Source organism: Elephantulus edwardii, unplaced genomic scaffold (assembly GCF_000299155.1).
Source record: "Elephantulus edwardii isolate Elephantulus edwardi_28Jun2011 unplaced genomic scaffold, EleEdw1.0 scaffold00045, whole genome shotgun sequence".
NCBI lineage: Eukaryota > Metazoa > Chordata > Mammalia > Macroscelidea > Macroscelididae > Elephantulus > Elephantulus edwardii.
The window spans coordinates 18402988-18409165 of NW_006399795.1; positions in this window are offsets into that span (position 1 = coordinate 18402988).

Sequence of the window (6178 nt, forward strand, 5' to 3'; positions counted from 1 at the left end):
TCTGTTTGTTTTCCTAGCCATCCATGGTATTCTCAATACTCTTCTCCAGCACCACAGCTCAAAGGCATCAATTCTCCTTCTATCCTCCTTGGTCACTGTCCAACTCTCTGATGCATAAAAAGTGATTGCGAAGACCATGGCCTGTATCAGACGCACCTTAGTCTCCAGTGAGACATCATTGCTCTTCAGTACTTTGGAGAGGTCCCTAACAGCAGACTTTCCCATGGCAATGCGCCTTTTAATCTCCTGGCTGCTGGTGCCAACTCATAGGAACCCTATGAGTTCAAAACCCTGCCCTATCCCTACACCTTCTTCACAATCTTTGCCATGTCCAAGCCCATTGCTGCAGTCATTGTCAATTCATCTTGAATTGAATCCCGCTCTTCAGCTAACCCTCTACCTTTCCCAGCACATTACTTTATCCAAGGGTTGGCCAAAGAAGGTGAGACGAAGCGCATCATCCTTGCTCCCAAAGCACCCTTCAGTTGTACCTCCTCCAAAACAAACTTGTTGGCTCTTTTGGCAGTCCATGGGATAGTCAATACTCTTCACCTAAACCACAATTCAAAATCATCAGTTCTTCTTAGGTCCTCCTAATTCAGTGTCCAACACTGACATGCATAAGAAGCAATAAAAATTACCATGGCTTGGATTAGGTACTCCTTAAAATTGACTTCACTGGTCTTCTTTCAAGAGGTCCTTGACAGCAGATATGCCTAATGCAACACATCTTTTGATTTCTTGGCTGCTGCTACCATGAGTGTTAATTGTGGGTCCAATAAAATGAAATCATTGACAACTTCAATATGTTCTCCATCTACCACAGGAAAGGTTCAGCTTTGTTTTTCAAAGGGTCACTATGAGTTGTAGTTGACTCAATGGCACCTAACAACAATAATATCAAACTGTTGTCTATTGGTCCATGAGGATTTTTGTTTTCTTGATGTTGACATGTAATCTACATTGAAGGCTCTAGTTTTTCGTCCTAAATGCTCAGTCATCTTCACTTTGCACAAGCAAGGCTTGTATCATCTGCTTAATATAGGTTGTTGATGAGCCTTTCTCCAATCCTGATGCCAAAGAATTTAATTAGCTGGTAAAAAAAAATCCTTGTCTTGAGCACTATACCCTTTTAAGAACTACCTATATGTGATCAATGAAACAACAAATTGTGGCTAACCTTAAGAAGAATGGGAATCCCAGAACATTTCATTGTACTCATGCAAAACCTATACTTGGAACAGGAGTCAGTTGTCAGAACAGAGCAAGAAAACACTGCATGGTCCAAAATCAGAAAGGGAGTGTGTCGGGGATGCAGCCAGTCTCCAGACCTTTCATTATTTTTTTTTCTTTCCCCCTGAGATTTTATTGAAAGTTTATAAAGAACTTGGATTTCCATTCATTCATTAGTGTACATTTTCCTCCTTGCCCCCTCTCCCCAGCAGTTTGTTTTTCTTTGGGAAAAAAGTTCTTTCATTGTTCTACAGTCCTCCCATCCTGACCACTTCACTACGCAACTGTTATCTGGACTCTTGTCATGCCAATAATATCTAATCATATATTCCTTTTATACAGTTCTATCCCTCATCTATTTCAATGCCGTGTACATTATGTATCCCCTTTTTTTAGTTTTCCCCAAGCCCCATGTCAGTCCCGTTCTATAACAGTGGCATTATGAAGCATTTGTCTTTTTGTGACTGAGATAGTTCACTCAGCATAATGTCCTCCACAGGCACCCATTTTGTATAATATTTCATGAGTTGTTTGTTTTTCAGTGCTGCAAAATAGTCCATTGCGTGAATATACTACAGCTTCTCTATCCACTCATTTGTTGAATTTGTTGACAGGCACTTGGGTTGTTTCCAATTCTTTGCTATTGTGAACAAAGCAGCAATAAACATGGGTGTGCCTCCAGACCTTTTCAGTCTATATGCAGAACAGATCATTTAGGATGCTAGGCTTTATGAGGAAGAGTGCAATATCAGGATTGGAGGAAGACTCATCAACAACCTGTATAATGCAGGTAAGAAAACCCTGTTTGCCAAAACTGAGGAGAACCTGAAGCACTTGCTACAGAAGTTCAAGGACTTTAATCTTCAGTATGGATTGAGGTTCAATATCAAGAAGACAAAGATTCTCACCACTGGGCCAATTGGCAGCACCATGAGAGATGGAGAAGAGACTGAGGTTGTTAATTTCAGCTTGCTTGGCTCCACAATCAATTCTCTTGGCACTAGTAGTTAGGAAATCAAAAGATAAATGGTATTTGGAAAATCTGCTGCCAGGGACCTCTCCAAAGTGCTGTAGTGCAATGATGTCAGTCTAGAGACTAAGGTGCACTTGATATAGGCCATGCTCTTCACAATTACTTGCTATGCAACAGAAAGGTGGACAATCAGTAAGGATGACAGAAGAAGAACTGATGCCTTTGAGTTGTGGTTTTGGAGAAGAGGGACCACCAGGAAAACAAACAGGTCTGTTTTGCAGAGGGTGAAAGCAAATTTCTCCTTGGAGGTAAGGATTTTGAAGCTGTTTCTCACATACTGTGGGCACGTGGCCAGGAAGGACCAGTCCTTGGAGGAGAAGGACATAATTCTTGGGAGGGAAGAAGGACAGTGCAGGAGGGGAAGATCTCAGATGAAATGGAGTTAGGCGTGCCAGACACAGTAAGCCTGACTCAGGATAGAGCATGGTTCAGAGCTATTCTACATAGGATTGCTAAGAGTCACAGGCAACTCCATGGCACTGAAGAACAACATATGGGATCAAATTCACAGCAACTCTGAGAGGAACTTTAGGGACAGATAAGTTTATGTCAATGGCAGAGGAACACATTTTTTTATTATTAAATTTTATTAGTTTTAATGAACATTTAACAATTCAGACAGGAAGGATGAGAATTATTGCAAAACTTGGAGAATAATCAATGTCACTGAATTATACATGTTGAAATGGTGAACTGATGTATGCTTTGCTGTTTATACTCTCAACAACAGCAAAATCAAGGTATTAAAAAAATTTTATTCCTAGGTATATAATGAAAAGAATCAAAAGCAGGAATACAAAGAGAAACCTGTACACATACATTCATAACAGCATTATTAAGAGCAGCTAAAATGTTGGTATAGCCACTATGGAAGGCAGTCTGGCGCCTTCTCAAAAAGTTGGAAACAGAAATACCATTTGACCCAGCAAGTCCACTACTGAGAATATACCCTAAAGGAACCAGAGCCACAACTCAAACAAATGTATGCACATCCCTGTTTATTGCTACATTATTCACAATAGCAAAGAGATGGCACTAAACCAAGAGCTAATCAATAAATAGATGGAAAATCAATGGTACATTCACACAGTGAAATATTATGTAGCACTGAAAAATAATGAACTAAAAAATATTACACAACATGGGGAAGCCTGGAAGACATTACACTGAGTGAAATTTTTCAGTCACAAAAGGTCAAATATCACATAACACTGTTATAAAATAGGGCAGATGAGGGCGGGGGAGAAAATGGGGAAAGAGTGGATGGATCATGAATACTGCATTACTACAGATAGGGAAAGAACTGTCTCAAAGGAATATATATGATTAGGCATTATACGTATGACAATCTGAACAAGAGGTGAATTGTGGAGAGAGCTGGGAGGGAAAGAAAACATACAACAATATTTTTTTTTCATAATTGGAAGTAGGAGTGGCATCCACTTCTGAAATAGCTTGCCTCCAGAAACTCTATGAACTTGGAGAAATGATGAACATTATATATGTGTTCAGGTCTTTCATTCATAGGATCACTATGAATCATCTATGACTCAAAAGCACTTAACAACAGCAACAATTTAAAAATTGGGGGAAAAAACAGTGGATAAAAGTTGAACATGGTCTTAGTTACATAAACAGATAAAACTGACCAACACAAGTAGTTCATTTATACAATGGAATATTACTCAGCTACAAAGAAAAATTAAATACATAAATAAACCTCAAAAACATTCTTAAAAAACAACCAAAAACTATGCTCAAGTTAAACCAGTCATATATTAAAGGCCACATGTATGATTACACGTTCTAGACAAGAAATGTCCAGACCAGGCAAATCCACACAGACAGAAAGAAGGTGGCTGCCAGAGATTACAGGGTTAGGTGGATGAGGAATGACTGTTAACACTATTTCTTTCATGGGGGACAGAAAAGTTCTGGAATGATGGTAAACAGCAAATGCTGACAGAGATGTGGAAAGACTGGAATTCCCATACACTGCTGGTGGAATTGGAAAATGGTGCAATTACTATAAAAAGCAGTTTAGTGCTTCCTTTTAAAAGTGGGAAATTGAAATGCCATTTTATTTAGCAATCCCACAGCTAGGTATAGAACTGGAAGAAATAAGAGCTGCAACACTCACCCAATGGAATACTATTGCAACACTAAAAAAATAAAGAATTTGTAAAACACTGTATAACATGGATGAATCTAGAGGACATTATATTGAAAAATAAAGTCAGTCATAAAAGGACAAATATAATTAAGTCCACCATTACAAAAAGTTAAAGACAGGTTTATAAACAGAAAGAATCATTCTTGAACAGTTACCAGGAATGAGAACGAAGGCAAAGAAGAGTTAAAAAATAGTAAGTTAGTACACACACATTACGACAGCTGAAAGGAAAGGCAATATACAATAAAGGGATGGTTCGCACAATACCACTAAAGAAAGGGAAGATACAGAGGTATATAAGAAATACAGTCAACACGGATATATAGATAGGTGATAATGGACAGGTAAAAAGGACTACACTCATGACAGTACATCGTTTTCAGATAGAGTATTTCTATATTCATAGTTGTTGAAATATGTCAATTGGCATTCCATCAATTACTGGGGCTTTATTTTTTGCCAAGTCCTTCAGAGCAGCCTGAACTTCCTCCTTCATTACCATTGCCTCTTGATCATATGTTGTTTCTTGAAATTCTCCTGTGTCAGCCAAATTGTGGTTAAGCTTGAGGAAAATGGGAATTCCAGAATACTTGATTGTGCTTATTTATGTAAAAGCTATACTTGGACCAGTGAGGAGTCCTCAGAACAGAGCAGGGAAACACTGCATGATTCAAAATCAGGAAAGGAGTACATCAGGGATGCATTCTGTCTCCACACCTTTTCAATCTATATGCACAACAGATAATTTGGAAAGCAGGTCTTTATGAGAAGGAATGTGGCATCAAGATTGGAGGAAGATTCATCAACAACTTACGTTATACAGATGACACAAAATCTTGCTTACTAAAACTGAAGAGGACCTGAAGCACATGCTGCAGAAGGACAAGGACTGTAGTCTTCAGTATGGATTGAAACGCAACATCAAAAAGACAAAGATTCTCACCACTGAGCCAATTGGCAGCACCATGATAGATGGAGAAGAGATTGAGGTTGTTAACAATTACAGCTTGCTTGTGTCCATCATCAACATTCTTAGTACCAGCAGTCAGGAAATCAAAAGATGAATTGCATTGGGAAAATATGCTGCCAGGGACTCTCTCTCCTTTGCTGCTGAAAGCATGCTTTGAGGTGTGGTTCACTCCTGTCTTTCTGAGGGTCCTTTCCTCCTTTTCCTTGTGTTTCTTTTTCTCTTTCTTGCACAGTCCACCTTTTACTAGCTTAGATTGTGTTTTATTGTCTTAATAATTTTTTTTACTTGTTTTCCTTAAAGAGAAAAAAAAATTTGCTGCCAGGGACCTATCCAGAGTACTGAAAAGCAACAATGTCAGACTAGAGAATAAGGTGCCATGGAATGATAAAGCAAAATATTACAATGAAATGTGCAAGGAGGTTGTTGTTGTTGTTGTTATGTGCCGTCGAGTCGTTTGTGACTCATAGCGACCATATGTACAACAGCCCCAAACCCTGCTCTATCCTGTGCCAATCTCATTGCCTCCGACACACCCATCCCGATTACCCCAGTCACTGAATCAATCCACCTAATAGAGGGTCTTCCCCTCTTGCACTGTCCCTCCACTCTGCCCGGCATGATGTCCCTCTCCAAAGACCTGTCTCTCCTTACAACATGTCCAAAGTATGTCAGGCAAAGCCCCAGAACCCTTGCCTCCAAGGAGCAGCCTGGTTTAACCCTTTCTAGGATGAATCTATTTGTTTTCTTGGCAGTCCATGGTACATTCAAT